The sequence below is a fragment of the Stenella coeruleoalba genome, assembly GCF_951394435.1.
Source record: "Stenella coeruleoalba genome assembly, chromosome: 4".
In the NCBI taxonomy this organism is placed as follows: domain Eukaryota; kingdom Metazoa; phylum Chordata; class Mammalia; order Artiodactyla; family Delphinidae; genus Stenella; species Stenella coeruleoalba.
Window position 1 is genome coordinate 89,766,792 of NC_137149.1, and position 20,303 is coordinate 89,787,094.

The 20,303-nt window shown below is 44.3% G+C and overlaps 1 long non-coding RNA gene across 50 annotated transcripts in view; it reads left to right on the forward strand.

Moving 5' to 3' along the window:
- LOC307185334 overlaps positions 1–20,303 on the forward strand; it is a 3,778,167-nt gene that overhangs the window by 3,234,712 nt on the left and 523,152 nt on the right. Inside the window, exon 16 of one of the 50 annotated variants that reach the window (XR_013827980.1) lies at positions 4,132–4,213. The exons of the other annotated variants lie outside the window; for them this stretch is intronic. This is a non-coding gene — a long non-coding RNA (uncharacterized lncRNA). The remainder of the gene's footprint in view (positions 1–4,131; positions 4,214–20,303) is intronic. 50 annotated transcript variants of the gene reach the window in all.

Sequence of the window (20,303 nt, forward strand, 5' to 3'; positions counted from 1 at the left end):
TTCCTGCAATTCTGCCCCGCTTTCAAGTCCTCTTGGCAGCCTTACTTCAGTCTATTTTTGGACGATAGCTGTCATTTATAACTCTGCAGGTTTGTGAATTACAGTGCCCCTGAGCTCCTTTCTTCAACTTGCTTTCTTGTGACCTGGCCGCAACACCACAGGATGGCTTCAGGCCCTAATCTGGTTCCGGCACGGCACGCTGAGCCTTTGGTTATTTCCTCTTCCTGGTGGGAAATGAGAGTTAAATTTGCCCGTCCAGACACCTCCAGCTAGCCTCTCATTGGTTCTCGCTATTTCTGTTCATCTTCCGCAGAAATTGCAAACTGGGCCAAACAGGAGGTTAAAGGCGCTCACTCTCCAAGTGGGGAGAGTGTTAGTAAAGCGTCTGGAATGTTGCACCCGAGTACCAGGGGAGGAAAACTGAGACATATATTAACACGTCTCCCGTTCACATGGTTGATCATACTTGGGTTCCACATGCATGTTTTAGCTGAAGGAAGAATACCTTAAACTTGGAGAATTGAGACCCGTGTAATGGGTACCATGCAATATGACTTCAAAGGGTCTTCATTTGCTCACCGAACATCTCCAATCCTATCACTGCTGCGTTTATGCCCCTGTACACATGCTTGATTCTCTTTTGGAGACATAGCAATCCATAGGTTTTACGATACTTACTAGTCAGGTACATTCTTAGGCGTTTAATATGCGGTGTTGAGTCCATTTCATTGAGCAAGGAGTAGCTCTTGTCTATTCCATATTTGACTTAAGGAACTTTATCTGTGCTCATTTCAATCTCTGGTTTTATGCAGCACCCCAACTCACCTTTACCCTTAAGCAAGCATAAGTTGGTTTTCTAAATTTGAGACCCGGTTCTGTTCTGTAATTCAGTTCCTGTGTAGCCAAGTTTACATTCCGTGTATTAGTGATATCTTATGATGTTTCTTTTTCTGTGTGACTTATTTCAGTTAGAATCATCATACCTGAATCCACTCATTGTGATGCTAAGGACCTGATGACATAGATTTCATTGCTGAGTGATACTGAATTGTAAGTAAATACCGCAAGTTCTTTATCCATTTTTCACTTTCTGCGATGTTGAACTTGTACTGTAAACGAGGTTCTTGTAAACAGAGGCGTCCCAAACTTTGGGGTGGCTGTGTCTTTTTGATTTTAATTTCCCTAAGCTATAGGACCATAAGTGGAAGTGCCCTAGGCTCTGTTGCTTTGTTTTTTAGATGTTTCAGGAAACACCATACACTTCTCCCGAGTGGTTGCTGGCAATTTACATCCTGCCCTTCAGCATAACAAGGCTCCCAGTTCTCCATGGCCTGTCCTGCCTTTCTGGATTTTACACGTTTTTCAGATGGCCCTTTTGACCGGGGGGAAGTGAGACTTCATTGTAGTGCAGATTTCCTTTGCAAGCTTGCTTGGTTGGCCAAAAAGGGCGTATGCGTTTTTTCCTGAATATATTCAGGAAAAAACGCATACGCCCTTTTTGGCCAAGTGCATCATTGTGGACGTTCTGCCTCTTTTCCTATGCTTTCAATGCAATTTCAATCTACCTCCTGAAATCGGTTTCCTGCAATTCTGCCCCGCTTTCAAGTCCTCTTGGCAGCCTCACTTCAGTCTATTTTTGGACGATAGCTGTCATTTATAACTCTGCAGGTTTGTGAATTACAGTGCCCCTGAGCTCCTTTCTTCAACTCGCTTTCTTGTGACCTGGCCGCAACACCGCAGGATGGCTTCAGGCCCTAATCTGGTTCTGGCGCGGCACGCTGAGCCTTTGGTTATTTCCTCCTCCTGGTGGGAAATGAGAGTTAAATTTGCCCGTCCAGAAACCTCCAGCTAGCCTCTCATTGGTTCTCGCTATTCCTGTTCATCTTCTGCAGAAATTGCAAACTGTGCCAAACAGGAGGTTAAAGGCGCTGACTCTTCAAGTGGGGAGAGTGTGAGTAAAGCGTCTGGAATGTTGCACCCGAGTACCAGGGTACGAAAACTGAGACATATTTGAACACGTCTCCCGATCAAATGGTTGATCATACTCTAGGTTCCACATGCATGTTTTAGCTGAAGGAAGAATACCTTAAATTGGGTAGCTGAAACGCGTGGAATGGGTACCATGCAATATGACTTCAAAGGGTCTTCATTTGCTCACCGAACCTCTCCAATCCTATCACTGCTGCGTTTATGCCCCTGTACACATGCTTGATTCTCTTTCGGAGACATAGCAATCCATAGGTTTTAGGATACTTACTAGTCAGGTACATTCTTAGGCGTTTAATATGCGGTGTTGAGTCCATTTCATTGAGCAAGGAGTAGCTCTTGTCTATTCCATATTTGGCTTAAGGAACTTTATCTGTGCTCATTTCAATCTCTGGTTTTATGCAGCACCCCAACTCACCTTTACCCTTAAGCAAGAATAAGTTGGTTTTCTAAATTTGAGACCCTGTTCTGTTCTGTAATTCAGTTCCTGTGTAGCCAAGTTTACATTCCATGTATTACTGATATCTTATGATGTTTCTTTTTCTGTGTGACTTATTTCAGTTAGAATCATCATACCTGAATCCACTCATTGTGCTGCTAAGGGCCTGATGACACAGATTTCATTGCTGAGTGATATTGCTTTGTAAGTAAATACCACAAGTTCTTTATCCATTTTTCACTTTCTGCGATGTTGAACTTGTACTGTAAACGAGGTTCTTGTAAACAGAGCCAGTCCAAACTTTGGGGTGGCTGTGTGTTTTTGATTTTAATTTCCCTAAGCTATAGGACCATAAGTGGAAGTGCCCTAGGCTCTGTTGCTTTGTTTTTTAGATGTTTCAGGAAACACCATACACTTCTCCCAAGTGTCTGTTGGCAATTTACATCCCGCCCATCAGCATAACAAGGCTCCCAGTTCTCCATGGCCTGTCCTGTCTTTCTGGATTTTACACTTTTTTCAGATGGCCCTTTTGACAGGGGGGAAGTGAGACTTCATTGTAGTGCAGATTTCCTTTGCAAGCTTGCTTGGTTGGCCAAAAAGGGCGTATGCGTTTTTTCCTGAATATATTCAGGAAAAAACGCATACGCCCTTTTTGGCCAAGTGCATCATTGTGGACGTTCTGCCTCTTTTCCTATGCTTTCAATGCAATTCCAGTCTACCTCCTGAAATCGGTTTCCTGCAATTCTGCCCCGCTTTCAAGTCCTCTTGGCAGCCTTACTTCAGTCTATTTTTGGACGATAGCTGTCATTTATAACTCTGCAGGTTTGTGAATTACAGTGCCCCTGAGCTCCTTTCTTCAACTCGCTTTCTTTTGAGATGGCCGCAACACCGCAGGATGGCTTCAGGCCCTAATCTGGTTCCGGCACGGCACGCTGAGCCTTTGGTTATTTCCTCTTCCTGTTGGGAAATGAGAGTTAAATTTGCCCGTCCAGACACCTCCAGCTTGTCTCTCATTGGTTCTCGCTATTCCTGTTCATCTTCCGCAGAAATTGCAAAATGGGCCAAACAGGAGGTTAAAGGCGCTGACTCTCCAAGTCGGGAGAGTGTTAGTAAAGCGTCTGGAATGTTGCACCCGAGTACCAGGGGAGGAAAACTGAGACATATTTGAACACGTCTCCCGATCACATGGTTGATCATACTCTAGGTTCCACATGCATGTTTTAGCTGAAGGAAGAATACCTTAAACCTGGAGAGTTAAGACCCGTGTAATGGGTACCATGCAATATGACTTCAAAGGGTCTTCATTTGCTCACCGAACCTCTCCAATCCTATCACTGCTGCGTTTATGCCCCTGTACACATGCTTGATTCTCTTTCGGAGACATAGCAATCCATAGGTTTTAAGATACTTACTAGTCAGGTACATTCTTAAGCGTTTAATATGCGGTGTTGAGTCCATTTCGTTGAGCAAGGAGTAGCTCTTATCTATTCCATATTTGACTTAAGGAACTTTATCTGTGCTCATTTCAATCTCTGGTTTTATGCAGCACCACAACTCACCTTTACCCTTAAGCAAGCATAAGTTGGTTTTCTGAATTTGAGACCCTGTTCTGTTCTGTAATTCAGTTCCTGTGTAGCCAAGTTTACATTCCGTGTATTACTGATATCTTATGATGTTTCTTTTTCTGTGTGACTTATTTCAGTTAGGATCATCATACCTGAATCCACTCATTGTGCTGCTAAGGGCCTGATGACACAGATTTCATTGCTTAGTGATATTGCTTTGTAAGTAAATACCACAAGTTCTTTATCCATTTTTCACTTTCTGCGATGTTGAACTTGTACTGTAAACGAGGTTCTTGTAAACAGAGCCTTTCCAAACTTTGGGGTGGCTGTGTCTTTTTGATTTTAATTTCCCTAAGCTATAGGACCATAAGTGGAAGTGCCCTAGGCTCTGTTGCTTTGTTTTTTAGATGTTTCAGGAAACACCATACACTTCTCCCGAGTGGTTGTTGGCAATTTACATCCCGCCCATCAGCATAACAAGGCTCCCAGTTCTCCATGGCCTGTCCTGTCTTTCTGGATTTTACACTTTTTTCAGATGGCCCTTTTGACCGGGGGGGAAGTGAGACTTCATTGTAGTGCAGATTTCCTTTGCAAGCTTGCTGGGTTGGCCAAAAAGGGCGTATGCGTTTTTTCCTGAATATATTCAGGAAAAAACGCATACGCCCTTTTTGGCCAAGTGCATCATTGTGGACGTTCTGCCTCTTTTCCTATGCTTTCAATGCAATTCCAGTCTACCTCCTGAAATCGGTTCCCTGCAATTCTGCCCCGCTTTCAAGTCCTCTTGGCAGCCTTACTTCAGTCTATTTTTGGACGATAGCTGTCATTTATAACTCTGCAGGTTTGTGAATTACAGTGCCCCTGAGCTCCTTTCTTCAACTTGCTTTCTTGTGACCTGGCCGCAACACCAGAGGATGGCTTCAGGCCCTAATCTGGTTCCGGCACGGCACGCTGAGCCTTTGGTTAATTCCTCTTCCTGGTGGGAAATGAGAGTTAAATTTGCCCATCCAGACACCTCCAGCTAGCCTCTCATTGGTTCTCGCTATTCCTGTTCATCTTCCGCAGAAATTGCAAACTGGGCCAAACAGGAGGTTAAAGGGACTGACTCTCCAAGTCGGGAGAGTGTTAGTAAAGTGTCTGGAATGTTGCACCCGAGTACCAGGGTACGAAAACTGAGACATATTTGAACACGTATCCCGATCACATGGTTGATCATACTCTAGGTTCCACATGCATGTTTTAGCTGAAGGAAGAATACCTTAAACCTGGGTAGTTGAAACCCGTGGAATGGGTACCATGCAATATGACTTCAAAGGGTCTTCATTTGCTCACCGAACCTCTCCAATCCTATCACTGCTGCGTTTATGCCCCTGTACACATGCTTGATTCTCTTTCGGAGACATAGCGATCCATAGGTTTTAAGATACTTACTAGTCAGGTACATTCTTAGGCGTTTAATATGCGGTGTTGAGTCCATTTCATTGAGCAAGGAGTAGCTCTTGTCTATTCCATATTTGACTTAAGGAACTTTATCTGTGCTCATTTCAATCTCTGGTTTTATGCAGCACCCCAACTCACCTTTCCCCTTAAGCAAGCATAAGTTGGTTTTCTAAATTTGAGACCCTGTTCTGTTCTGTAATTCAGTTCCTGTGTAGCCAAGTTTACATTCCGTGTATTAGTGATATCTTATGATGTTGCTTTTTCTGTGTGACTTATTTCAGTTAGAATCATCATACCTGAATCCACTCATTGTGCTGCTAAGGGCCTGATGACACAGATTTCATTGCTGAGTGATATTGCTTTGTAAGTAAATACCACAAGTTCTTTATCCATTTTTCACTTTCTGCGATGTTGAACTTGTACTGTAAACGAGGTTCTTGTAAACAGAGCCTTTCCAAACTTTGGGGTGGCTGTGTCTTTTTGATTTTAATTTCCCTAAGCTATAGGACCATAAGTGGAAGTGCCCTAGGCTCTGTTGCTTTGTTTTTTAGATGTTTCAGGAAACACCATACACTTCTCCCGAGTGTCTGTTGGCAATTTACATCCCGCCCATCAGCATAACAAGGCTCCCAGTTCTCCATGGCCTGTCCTGCCTTTCTGGATTTTACACTTATTTCAGATGGCCCTTTTGACCGGGAGGAAGTGAGACTTCATTGTAGTGCAGATTTCCTTTGCAAGCTTGCTTGGTTGGCCAAAAAGGGCGTATGCGTTTTTTCCTGAATATATTCAGGAAATATATTCAGGAATATATTCAGGAATATATTCAGGAATATATTCAGGAATATATTCAGGAATATATATTCAGGAAATATATATTCAGGAATATATTCAGGAATATATTCAGGAATATATTCAGGAAAAAACGCATACACCCTTTTTGGCCAAGTGCATCATTGTGGACGTTCTGCCTCTTTTCCTATGCTTTCAATGCAATTCCAGTCTACCTCCTGAAATCGGTTTCCTGCAATTCTGCCCCGCTTTCAAGTCCTCTTGGCAGCCTTACTTCAGTCTATTTTTGGACGATAGCTGTCATTTATAACTCTGCAGATTTGTGAATTACAGTGCCCCTGAGCTCCTTTCTTCAACTCGCTTTCTTTTGACCTGGCCGCAACACCGCAGGATGGCTTCAGGCCCTAATCTGGTTCTGGCACGGCACGCTGAGCCTTTGGTTATTTCCTCTTCCTGGTGGGAAATGAGAGTTAAATTTGCCCATCCAGACACCTCCAGCTAGTCTCTCATTGGTTCTCGCTATTCCTGTTCATCTTCCGCAGAAATTGCAAACTGGGCCAAACAGGAGGTTAAAGGCGCTGACTCTCCAAGTCGGGAGAGTGTTAGTAAAGCGTCCGGAATGTTGCCCCCGAGTACCAGGGTACGAAAACTGAGACATATTTGAACACGTCTCCCGATCACATGGTTGATCATACTCTAGGTTCCACATGCATGTTTTAGCTGAAGGAAGAATACCTTAAACCTGGAGAGTTAAGACCCATGTAATGGGTACCATGCAATATGACTTCAAAGGGTCTTCATTTGCTCACCGAACCTCTCCAATCCTATCACTGCTGCGTTGATGCCCCTGTACACATGCTTGATTCTCTTTCGGAGACATAGCGATCCATAGGTTTTAAGATACTTACTAGTCAGGTACATTCTTAGGCGTTGAATATGCGGTGTTGAGTCCATTTCGTTGAGCAAGGAGTAGCTCTTGTCTATTCCATATTTGGCTTAAGGAACTTTATCTGTGCTCATTTCAATCTCTGGTTTTATGCAGCACCCCAACTCACCTTTACCCTTAAGCAAGAATAAGTTGGTTTTCTAAATTTGAGACCCTGTTCTGTTCTGTAATTCAGTTCCTGTGTAGCCAAGTTTACATTCCGTGTATTACTGATATCTTATGATGTTTCTTTTTCTGTGTGACTTATTTCAGTTAGAATCATCATACCTGAATCCACTCATTGTGCTGCTAAGGGCCTGATGACACAGATTTCATTGCTGAGTGATATTGCTTTGTAAGTAAATACCACAAGTTCTTTATCCATTTTTCACTTTCTGCGATGTTGAACTTGTACTGTAAAGGAGGTTCTTGTAAACAGAGCCTTTCCAAACTTTGGGGTGGCTGTGTCTTTTTGATTTTAATTTCCCTAAGCTATAGGACCATAAGTGGAATTGCCCTAGGCTCTGTTGCTTTGTTTTTTAGATGTTTCAGGAAACACCATACACTTCTCCCGAGTGTCTGTTGGCAATTTACATCCCGCCCATCAGCATAACAAGGCTCCCAGTTCTCCATGGCCTGTCCTGCCTTTCTGGATTTTACACTTTTTTCAGATGGCCCTTTTGACCGGGGGGAAGTGAGACTTCATTGTAGTGCAGATTTCCTTTGCAAGCTTGCTGGGTTGGCCAAAAAGGGCGTATGCGTTTTTTCCTGAATATATTCAGGAAAAAACGCATACGCCCTTTTTGGCCAAGTGCATCATTGTGGACGTTCTGCCTCTTTTCCTATGCTTTCAATGCAATTCCAGTCTAGCTCCTGAAATCGGTTTCCTGCAATTCTGCCCCGCTTTCAAGTCCTCTTGGCAGCCTTACTTCAGTCTATTTTTGGACGATAGCTGTCATTTATATCTCTGCAGGTTTGTGAATTACAGTGCCCCTGAGCTCCTTTCTTCAACTTGCTTTCTTGTGACCTGGCCGCAACACCACAGGATGGCTTCAGGCCCTAATCTGGTTCCGGCAGGGCACGCTGAGCCTTTGGTTAATTCCTCTTCATGGTGGAAAATGAGAGTTAAATTTGCCCGTCCAGACACCTCCAGCTAGCCTCTCATTGGTTCTCGCTATTCCTGTTCATCTTCCGCAGAAATTGCAAACTGGGCCAAACAGGAGGTTAAAGGGACTGACTCTCCAAGTCGGGAGAGTGTTAGTAAAGCGTCTGGAATGTTGCACCCGAGTACCAGGGTACGAAAACTGAGACATATTTGAACACGTCTCCCGATCACATGGTTGATCATACTCTGGGTTCCACATGCATGATTTAGCTGAAGGAAGAATACCTTAAACCTGGGTAGTTGAAACCCGTGGAATGGGTACCATGCAATATGACTTCAAAGGGTCTTCATTTGCTCACCGAACCTCTCCAATCCTATCACTGCTGCGTTTATACCCCTGTACACATGCTTGATTCTCTTTCGGAGACATAGCAATCCATAGGTTTTAAGATACTTACTAGTCAGGTACATTCTTAGGCGTTTAATATGCGGTGTTGAGTGCATTTCGTTGAGCAAGGAGTAGCTCTTGCCTATTCCATATTTGGCTTAAGGAACTTTATCTGTGCTCATTTCAATCTCTGGTTTTATGCAGCACCCCAACTCACCTTTACCCTTAAGCAAGCATAAGTTGGTTTTCTAAATTTGAGACCCTGTTCTGTTTTGGAATGCAGTTCCTGTGTAGCCAAGTTTACATTCCGTGTATTAGTGATATCTTATGATGTTTCTTTTTCTGTGTGACTTATTTCAGTTAGATTCATCGTACCTGAATCCACTCATTATGCTGCTACGGGCCTGATGACATAGATTTCATTGCTGAGTGATACTGCATTGTACGTAAGTACCACAAGTTCTTTATCCATTTTTCAATTTCTGTGATATTGAACTTGTACGGTAAACGAGGTTCTTGTAAACGGAGGCGTCCCAAACTTTGGGGTGGCTGTGTCTTTTTGATTTTAATTTCCCTAATCTATAGGACCATAAGTGGAAGTGCCCTAGGCTCTGTTGCTTTGTTTTTTAGATGTTTCAGGAAACACCATACACTTCTCCTGAGTGTCTGTTGGCAATTTACATCCCGCCCATCAGCATAACAATGCTCCCAGTTCTCCATGGCCTGTCCTGCCTTTCTGGATTTTACACTTTTTTCAGATGGCCCTTTTGACCGGGGGGAAGTGAGACTTCATTGTAGTGCAGATTTCCTTTGCAAGCTTGCTTGGTTGGCCAAAATGGGCGTATGCGTTTTTTCCTGAATATATTCAGATAAAAACTCATACGCCCTTTTTGGCCAAGTGCATCATTGTGTACGTTCTGCCTCTTTTCCTATGCTTTCAATGCAATTTCAGTCTACCTCCTGAAATCGGTTTCCTGCAATTCTGCCCCGCTTTCAAGTCCTCTTGGCAGCCTTACTTCAGTCTATTTTTGGACGATAGCTGTCATTTATAACTCTGCAGGTTTGTGAATTACAGTGCCCCTGAGCTCCTTTCTTCAACTCGCTTTCTTTTGAGCTGGCCGCAACACCGCAGGATGGCTTCAGGCCCTAATCTGGTTCCGGGACGGCACGCTGAGCCTTTGGTTAATTCCTCTTCCTGGTGGGAAATGAGAGTTAAATTTGCCCGTCCAGACACCTCCAGCTAGTCTCTCATTGGTTCTCGCTATTCCTGTTCATCTTCCGCAGAAATTGCAAACTGGGCCAAACAGGAGGTTAAAGGCGCTGACTCTCCAAGTGGGGAGAGTGTTAGTAAAGCGTCTGGAATGTTGCACCCGAGTACCAGGGGAGGAAAACTGAGACATATTTGAAACGTCTCCCGTTCACATGGTTGATCATACTTGGGTTCCACATGCATGTTTTAGCTGAAGGAAGAATACCTTAAACCTGGAGAGTTGAGACCCGTGGAATGGGTACCATGCAATATGACTTCAAAGGGTCTTCATTTGCTCACCGAACCTCTCCAATCCTATCACTGCTGCGTTTATGCCCCTGTACACATGCTTGATTCTCTTTCGGAGACATAGCAATCCATAGGTTTTAAGATACTTACTAGTCAGGTACATTCTTAGGCGTTTAATATGGGGTGTTGAGTCCATTTCGTTGAGCAAGGAGTAGCTCTTGTCTATTCCATATTTGGCTTAAGGAACTTTATCTGTGCTCATTTCAATCTCTGGTTTTATGCAGCACCCCAACTCACCTTTACCCTTAAGCAAGCATAAGTTGGTTTTCTAAATTTGAGACCCTGTTCTGTTCTGTAATTCAGTTCCTGTGTAGCCAAGTTTACATTCCGTGTATTAGTGATATCTTATGATGTTTCTTTTTCTGTGTGACTTATTTCAGTTAGAATCATCATACCTGAATCCACTCATTGTGCTGCTAAGGGCCTGATGACATAGATTTCATTGTTGAGTGATATTGCTTTGTAAGTGAATACCACAACTTCTTTATCTATTTTTCACTTTCTGCGATGTTGAACTTGTACTGTAAACGAGGTTCTTGTAAACAGAGGCGTCCCAAACTTTGGGGTGGCTGTGTCTATTTGATTTTAATTTTCCTAAGCTATAGGACCATAAGTGGAAGTGGCCTAGGCTCTGTTGCTTTGTTTTTTCGATGTTTCAGGAAACACCATACACTTCTCCCAAGTGTCTGTTGGCAATTTACATCCCGCCCATCAGCATAACAAGGCTCCCAGTTCTCCATGGCCTGTCCTGCCTTTATGGATTTTACACTTTTTTCAGATGGCCCTTTTGACCAGGGGGCAGTGAGACTTCATTGTACTGCAGATTTCCTTTGCAAGTTTGCTTGGTTGGCCAAAAAGGGCATATGCGTTTTTTCCTGAATATATTCAGGAAAAAACGCATACGCCCTTTTTGGCCAAGTGCATCATTGTGGACGTTCTGCCTCTTTTCCTATGCTTTCAATGCAATTCCAGTCTACCTCCTGAAATCGGTTTCCTGCAATTCTGCCTTGCTTTCAATGCCTCTTCATAGCCTTACCTCAATATATTTTTTAAAAATAGTTGGCCTTTATAACTCTGCAGGTTTTTGAATTGCAGTGGCCCTTAGCTCCATTTTTTAGCTCTTATTTTCGTAGTCTTGCCCCGTAACCACAGGATTCCTTGAAGCCCTATTTTTCTTCTGGGGCACCTTGCTGTGCTTTTGGTTAATTCTTCTTACTGATGTGATATTAGAGTGACATGTGCCCATTGAAACCGCTACAGCTAGTTTCTCACTGGTTCCCCCTATTCCCATTCATCCTCTGCACTAACTGCAGACTGTGCGATACCAGAACTTAAAGGCATTGACTCCATGTGGGGATGTTGTTAGTAAAGCGGCTGGAATGTCGATCCGGAGCCCCAGGAGAGGAAAAATGAGGTGCGTTTTAGAAACCTTTCCCGATCATATGGTATACCAGTCGCTGGGTTTCCCAAGCATGGTTTAGCTGTAGGAAGATTCCCTTCAACCTGGAGTGTTGGGACCCTTGGAATGAGTAGCATGAAGTATTGCATTAAACTTTCGGCAGTTGCTCACCAAAGCTCACCAATCCTGTCAGCCCCAAGTGTCCAGCCTTATGTCTTATCCAGCTGTGGGTTTATATGTGGTCAATCCAGGTTGCATCACAGCCCCTGAGCGAATTTTGTAAGAATTTTTCTCTCTTTCATTGTTTCAGCGTTTTGTTTTTAAAATTTATTTCTATAATGGGGTTTAGCTCATTTTCACTGCTGTGTTTGTGCTGCTCTGCACACACTTGATTCCCTTATGGAGATATATCAATACATGGGTTTTAAGATTCTTATTCCTCAGATATATTTCTCTGCGGTGTATAGGGTGTGTTGAGGCCTGTTCATTGAGCAAGGTGTAGATCTTGTCTAATACCTATTTGGTTTATTGAACGGTATCTGTGCTAATTTCAAACTCTGGTTTTATGCATCACCCCACCTCTCCTTTCCCCTTAAGCTGACATAAGTGTGTTTTCTAAATGTGAGACACTGTTCTGTTCTGTAATTCATTTCTTGTGCAGCCATATTTACCCTCCCTCTATAAGTGATATCTTATGATATGTTTCTTTTTCTGTTTGACTTATTTCAAGTAGTATTATCGGACCTAAATCCACTCTTTATCCTTCTACTAGCCTTATTACATTGATTTCATGGTGAAGAGATATTCCATTGTACATAAGTACCACATCTTCTTTATCCATTGTTCTCTTTCCTGGGATATTTAAGGTGTACTGAAGTTGAGGTTCTTGTAAACAGAGTAGCCCTAAACTGTGGTGTGCTTGTGTCTTGTTGATTTTTAGACTTCCCTAGATATACTCCCATGATTGGAAGTGTCCTATGCTCTGTAGCTCTGTTTTTTAGATGATTTAGGAACCACCATACACTTCTCCAGAGTGGCTCTCGGCAGTTCACACACTGCCCATCAGCGTATAAAGGCTCCCTGTTCTCCATGGCCTGTCCTGCATTTCTGGTTTTTACAATTTTTTAGGATGGCCCTTTTGACCGGTGGGAAGTGAGACTTCTTTGTTGTGCACATTTGCATTGCTTGCTTGCTTCGTTGCCCATAAAGTGCGTATGCGTTTTTTCCTGGATATAATCAGGAAAAAACGCATACGCCCTTTTGGGCCAACTGCATCATTGTCGAAATTCTGCCGCTTTTCATGTGCGTTAAAGACGAGTCCAATCTATCTCTTGAAATCTGTTTCTTGCAATTCTGTCTTGCATTCAGATCCTCTTCTTTGCCTTACCTCAACATATTTTTGGACGTTAGTTTTCATTTATAACTCTGCAGGTTTGTGAATTGCAGTGACCCTGAGCTCCATTTTTTAAGTTGCTCTTTTGTGAGCTGGCCTCAAACCCGCAGGATTGCTTCAGGCCCTATTTTGGCTCCGGCGAGGCAGGCTGAGCCTTTCTTTAATTCTTATTCTTAATGGGAAATTAGAGTGATATGTGCCCGTCCAAACCCCTACAACTCTTCTCTCATTGGTTCCCCCTCTTCCCGTTCATCCTCCTCACAATTTGCAAAATGTGTGAAACAGAAGTTTAAATGTGCTGATTCTCCAAGTGGGGAGATTCTAAGTAGCGTGGCTGGAATGGTGAACAGGAGCACCAGGAGAGGATAAATGAGGTGCATTTTAGACACATCTCCCGATCACATGGTGTACAGCCCTCTGGGCTTTCCATGCATGTTTTAGCTGTAGGAAGATCCCTTGAACCTGCAGATTTGGGACCCATTGAATGGGTACCAGGTAGTATTACTTTAAAGGGTGTGCATTTCCTCACCCAACCTCACATTTCTCTTAGTGCAAACAGTTTCCAGCCTTATGTCTCATCCTGCTGTGGGTCTAGATGTGTTCAATCCATGTTGCATCACCGTCCCTGAGGAAAAGTTGTAAGAGGTTTTCTCTGTCTCTCTGTCGTTTATTTTTTTCAATTTATTACTATATTGGTTACAGCTGATTTTCAAAGCTCTGTTTCTTGCTGCTGTACATCCACTTGATTCACGTACAGAGAGACATCAATAAATTCTTTTTCAGATTCTTACCAGTCATATATATTCTTTTCCGGTGACTTGAGTGTGCTGAGTGCAGTTCTTTTAGCTACCGTGTAGGCCTTGTTGATTATCAGTTTGGTATTTGGAATGGTATCTTTGCTAATTTCAACCTCCTGGATGATGCCTCACCCCTCCCCACCTTTCCCGTTTAGCAGCCTTATGCGTGTTTTCTACATATTTGACTATGTTTTTGTTTTGTAATTTATTTCATGTGTAGCCATTTTGGATTCCACCTTTAAGTGATATCTTATGATATGTGTCTTTTTCTTTTTGAATTCTGTCACTTAGAATGATCATACGTAACTCCTCCGGAGTTGTTACAACTGGCCATATTTCATTGATTTCCAGGCTGAATAATATTCCACTCTACCTAAGTACCACATCTCTATCCATTTTTTCCCTCCAGAGACATTTAAGTTATATCCTAGTCGAGGATCTTTTAAACAGAGAGGGGGTAAACATTGGGGTGCCTGTGTCCTCTCGATTTTTGTTTTTCCCAAGATATACGCCCATGAGTGCAAGTGCCCTATGCTCTGTAGCTCATTTTGTAGATGCTTTAGTAAACACAATACACTTCTCCAGAATGGCCGTTGGCAATATACATTTCCACTATAAGTCTCACAGGGCTCCCTCTTCTCGTTGCCCTGTCCTGCATTTCTGTTGTTTACGCTTTATGAGGATGGCTCTTCTGACTGATGCGAAGTGATATCTTTTGTGGTATTGACTTCCAGTGCCCACCTGTTTGGTTGGCTAAAAAAGTGTATGCCCTTTTCTTGAATATATACAGAAAAGAACGCATACACCCTTTTTGGCCAACTGCAATGTTGGCAATGTTCAGCTCCTTTTCTTGTGCTTAATGGCGAGTCCTTTCTACCTCCTCAAATCCCTTTCCTGCCATTCTCCCTTGCTTACAAGTCCTTTTCTCTGACTTTCCTCAAGACATTTTTCAGTGATGGATATTTTCAACTCTGCAGTTTTGTGAATTTTACTGCCCCTGAGTTCCATTGTTCAACTCGTGTTTATGGGAACTGGCCACAAAGCAGCGGGATTTCCTCAAGCCCTATACTGTTTCCATGGGCAACCCTAGCCTTTGGTCAATTCGTCTTCCTGATTGGAAATTAGAGTGACATGTGCCTGTCTGAACACCTAGGACTTGTCTCTCATTGTTCCTCATCCTTCCGCTTCATCCTCTGGACAAATTCCAAACTGTACGCAACAGGATGTTGACAGTGCTGACATCTCCAAGTGGGGAGACTGTTAGTAAAGACGCTGGAGGGGTGAACCCGAGCACCAGGAGATGAGGAGATGAGATGCCTTTTCCAAACTCTTCCCGATCAGACGGTATACCATCCTCTGGGTGTGACAGACATGTTTTAGCAGTAGGAAGAGTCCCATTCATGTAAGGAGAACACCAGGGCTTTTTCAAAATCAGTGTCTCCCCGAAACCCAAACTGGGGAATTTTTTAAGCTACGGCTACACATATGTTCATTAAGGGCCTTGGGAAGTAGGCAGAGTCCAAACTTTAGATGATTGAAGTCTTCAGGGTCAGAAGCACTCACCACCAGCTTCCCTTAGGCTACACTTTAACTGTCATTGATAGATGATGTCAATAAAAATATCTATTCTTTTTCAGATTATTTCCCCTTATAGGTTATTGCAAAATGTTGAGTGTAGTTCCCTGTGCTATACAGTAGTTCCTTGTTGATGATCTATTTTATACATAGCAGTGTGTATGTGTTCATTCCAAACTGTTAATTTATCCCTCCTCCCACCTTTCCCCTTTGGTAATAATAAATTATAAGATTTTATACTTCTCAGAAATGGGGGAGCTGAAAGAGAGGTATCATTTTCAATGGAAAAGCATTTAAAACAAGATTGAAGGTTTAACCAAGATTATTAGATGTACATCCTTGGAAAGAAATCACTTCGTTTCTCTAATATTGACCTGACAAATAAGACAAACCTTTTCACTGAACTTGCTTATAAAAAGTGATGGAAATATCAAATGGAAGTGTTAAAAACATCTTATTTTACCCGAGCCTTATACACTGTTCTATGTTAACTACAATTTGGCTCACACATCTGTTCATTGAGGTTACAATAGTCTCAATTTCTGTTACTGATCCTCCAGAGTGGACCCCAACAAGTGTCCCCCTGCCCAGTGTCATTGGGGCCAACAGATCGAGACTGAGTTTGGTTCACAAGCAAAGGAAACTTTATATTTTGATCAGAGAATGGAGAGGTGAGAGCATGCACTACCCCGTGGGCTGTGGGCTGGGCTGCTGTGTAGAGATCCTGTCAGAGTCAGTGGGAGGGAGGGAGGCGCCGGAGCTCTCGAGGGCCGGGTTGGCTGTAGCTCGGGCTCTATATTGTGGAGTCTGCACTGGGCCCCAGGAGCTGAGGTGTCGACCCAGCCATTCTGCACTAGGAAATCTGGTCTGAAGTGCCGGGTGTGGAACCTCTGCATGCGGGACCCTAGGAGCACGTGAAATTAGACAAAGCACAAAGGATAAAAAAGGTTAGACTTGACTTTATTGCCCAGATTCTATTTTTATCTCCCAGGGATTTTTAATGGGCTTTGCTGGGGACAAACCCCTCCTCTGCCTTTTGTCCCGTTCCTCATTCTTGGAGTGCTGAGGGTGCAGACCCTTCTTCTGTAACTGCTGAGTGCTGAGTTGGGAGCCCTCATACCCTGGGGCGAGGGTCAGAGCTTCTCCCCAGCAGCCTCCCGGTGACGTTGATTGTCCCCAGGACCCCTGCCTCCCTGCTCGTCCACCTGAGCACCAGCATTGGAAGTGTTATAGATTCTAATGACCTTTAAGGGTCCAGGAAAGAGATGTGCAGAGACGCTGTGGGGTCCGGTTTCACCCCGCCCCACATTTGTTCGGCCACCTTAGGCTGACCGTCTCTGCCAGCCTAGATGCTCTGACCAGTAGTCTGCGCTTTCTTCAATTAGGCCCCTGAATTAAGGTACAAACAGCACCAGGTGTCAGAGCCCTGCCCGCTCAACTCCCAGACAGTCCAGGGTCAGTGGTGACCAAGGACCATGATGGCTACTGAGTCAACAGCCTTTTGAAGTAAACAGGAGTCCAGCCGGTCTTATTGGCCACCATCATCATGGTGTCTGTAGGCTTTTCTATGGTGACAGTGTGGTATACTGTTCCCCCGCCAAGATTATTAGCTCCCCTCTGGGTGCAGTAAGTCCTGCAAGCAGTAGTCTACTCTTTTGGGACACACTCTTGTTGTTTTATGAGAGAAACTCCAGGTCAAGTGATGTTCACACGAGTCGTCATGGTGCCCTGTTGCCCCCGGTTATCTCTCTGGATGTTGGAGTTGGAGGGCCTCCTCACTCGAGGTCGGTGTGCCCACGGAGCGAACCCTGCAACTTCAGGGCATGGTTGGTGGTTAGGATCACCACGTGGGGTCCTTTTCCCTTAGGAGGGAGGTGGCCTTTTGGGCTGCTGATTTCCAGGTTTTTAGATACCGCCAGTATCTTGGCCAGATGTGGCAGTGGGCCAAGCCCCGTAGTGACCGTAGTTTATCCTACCTGGATGGCATTCTTGCATTGTTCCATTTCAAGTGGTCCCAGTTTTTGCACTAATTCTCCAATGGCGATTCACCTTTCACCGGGAATGTAAAGGTCAAAGGGTTTAGCTAAATTAGGGAGTTCCAGGGCAAGGGTCTGAATTGACTGCTCTTTCCATTCTTGAAAGGCCACTTCTGGATTCTATTCAAAAGGATCATCATCTTTTCCTTTCAGTGTTTCATATAGAGGCCCAGCTAGTAGACTGTAGCTAGGGATCCAGAAGCAGCAAACCCTGGCCTCCCCAGGAACCCCTAAGCTGTCTTCTAGTTTTAGAAAGGGGTAAGGCTGAAAATGGTTTCTTCCCTTTCCTGGGATGGGCTTCTCTGACCTTCTGTGAGAATGAAGCCCAGGCAGGTCACCGCAGTCTGTGATATTTGAGCTTTTTCTTGGACAACTTCTATCCTTTATTGGCTTGGTAGTTCAGAGGCCTCCTTAGTAGGGCTGGTGATCAGAATGTCGTCTGCATATTGAAGGAGGGTTTCCTTTTCCAGAGGTAGAACTTTTAGGTCTTTAGCTAAGCTTTCCCCAAAGATGGTGTGGGAATTTTTGCACCCTTGGGGCCAGACGGCCCGGAAGTATTGTTTTAGTTGTATGTTGAGTCCTGCCACTCACAAGCCAAAATTTCTTGTGACTCTGGGACTAATGGAATACAAAAGAAGGCATCATTGAAGACTAATACAGAATACCATGTCCTGGTGGTTGGTAGAATGACCAGCAGGGTGTAGGAATTAGGAGCAACTGGAGGTATATCCTCGGTGGCTTCACTGACTGTCCTGACATCCTTTACCAGGTCCCCAGCAGCCCATGGGGCTCTCGTGGTCAGACCAATCCCAGAATATGGAGCTCACCTGGGCAGGTACCCCACCCCCACCCCAGCCCACGGGGCTCTCGTGGTCAGGCCCCTCCCAGGATACAGAGCTACCCTTGCAGGTACCGTGGCAGGGCTGGGCACACAGGAACCGTGCACATAGCCCTCATTGCAGAGCACCCCCAGCTCACCTGTCGCTCAGAGCTGACACAGAGCACCTCAGAGCAGGACTTGAACTAACAAACAGCAGCTGCGACAGGTCTGTGACCCTGGGCATCACTCCGTGAGGCCTCCCTCCACCTGGTCTTCCAGAGACTTCCACTGCACCCGGGGCACCAGGCCTCTGTCTCCAACCACCACCCACCCCTCCTCTCCCTGACTCCTGGGTTCCTCTCATTAGGAGAGGGTTTTCTTGAAGTTGTCTCCCACTCATGGGTCAGATAAAATGATTAGAAAACAAGCCAAAGCTGCAGCCCCTTGTCTATCCTGACTCTCAGGAGCCCACACCTGTTCCTTGGACCTGGCCGGTTCAGCAAGTTCCATTTTCTGCAACTGTGAGCCCCTGAGGGGTGATGATTGGCTGACCTGGGCAGCCTTACCGTGCCGGCCAGCCCTCCCCAGGTGTGCCTGGGTTGAGATCAATATAAATACCACTCCAGGCAGCAAGAGCCCCTGCAGCCGTGCCTGACGCCATTTTCTCTGCCCTGTCAGCAGTCTCGGGGCTGGGCTGGTGGGAGGGAGTGAGAGGCCACGGCTTTGTGGGTGGCCCAGTGTGAGTGGGGCTCTGCTGGACTTTCTGCAGCAGTTGCCAGGCTGCCACCTGCTAAAGAAGAGGATGTGTCACCCATACCTGCTGCTGGAATTTCTCCCTGGGCAGAGGTGAGGAAGGAAAAAAGCAGTGGGGGCAGGGACAGGACGGGTATCTCAGGCAGGGAAATGGAAATCTTCCAGAAGAGCACCCAGGGCCAGGACCATCCTGGCTGGCCTGCAGGCACCAAGTCGGCCGGCATGCTGTCACTCGTGTGGCTCTATGGCCCTTCCTCTAGGCTTTCAAGTCCTTGTATATATTCAGGTGTTTTACCTGGGATGGGTGGGAATAGTTCAGCAGCAACTGGCCTGGGGCTCAGCTCACGTTTACTCACAGATGCCTCGGCACGGTGCCCCAGCTTTGCAATGAGGACGCTTGTTGCGTGGGGGCTGCTGGCTGAATGGGAGACGATTCCCCACCACTGACCAACTTCAGAATTGTTTACAACTGGAGCAAGTGCCCTGATACGGTTTTCCTCTGTGTAACTGGTGGGTTCTGTGTTTTTTTTCTCTTTTTCGTTTTTGGTTCAAGGTAGATTTTATTCCTCTTTTTTGTATTTACAGATATAAGCATGGAAATAATTTATTCATATAAATACATGTATGTGCAGGGAATAATTGTTTTTTCTGTTTTATTTTTTAAATTTTACTTCTTTTTAATTTTGAATTTTATTTTATATTTTTATACAGCAGGTTCTTATTGGTTATCTATTTTATACATATAAATGTATACATGCCAATCCCAGTCTCTCAACTCCTCCCACTACCACCCCCCCAACAGCTTTCCCCCCTTGTTGTCCATACGTTTGTTGTCTACATCTGTTGCTCTATTTATGTCTTGCAAAATGGTTAATCTGTACAGTTTTTCTAGGTTCCACATATATGCATGAATATACAAGATTTGTTTTTCTCTTTCTGACTTACTTCACTCTGTATGACAGTCTCTAGATCCATCGACGTCTCTACAAATGACCCAATTTCATTCCTTTTCATGGCTTAGTAATATTCCATTTTATATATGTACCACAGCTTTATGCATTCGTCTGTCTGTGGGCATTTAGGTTGCTTCCATTACCTCGATATTGTAAATAGTGATGCAATGAACATTGCGGTGAATGACTCTTCTTGATTTATGGTTTTGTCTGGGTATATGTCCAGTACTGGGATTCCTGTATCATATGGTAATTCTATTGTTAGTTTCTTAAGAAATTCCATATTGTTCTCCATAATGACTGTATCAATTTATATTCCCAACAATAGTGGAAGAGGGTTCCTTTTCTCCACACCCTTTCCAGCATTTTTTGTTTGTAGATTTTC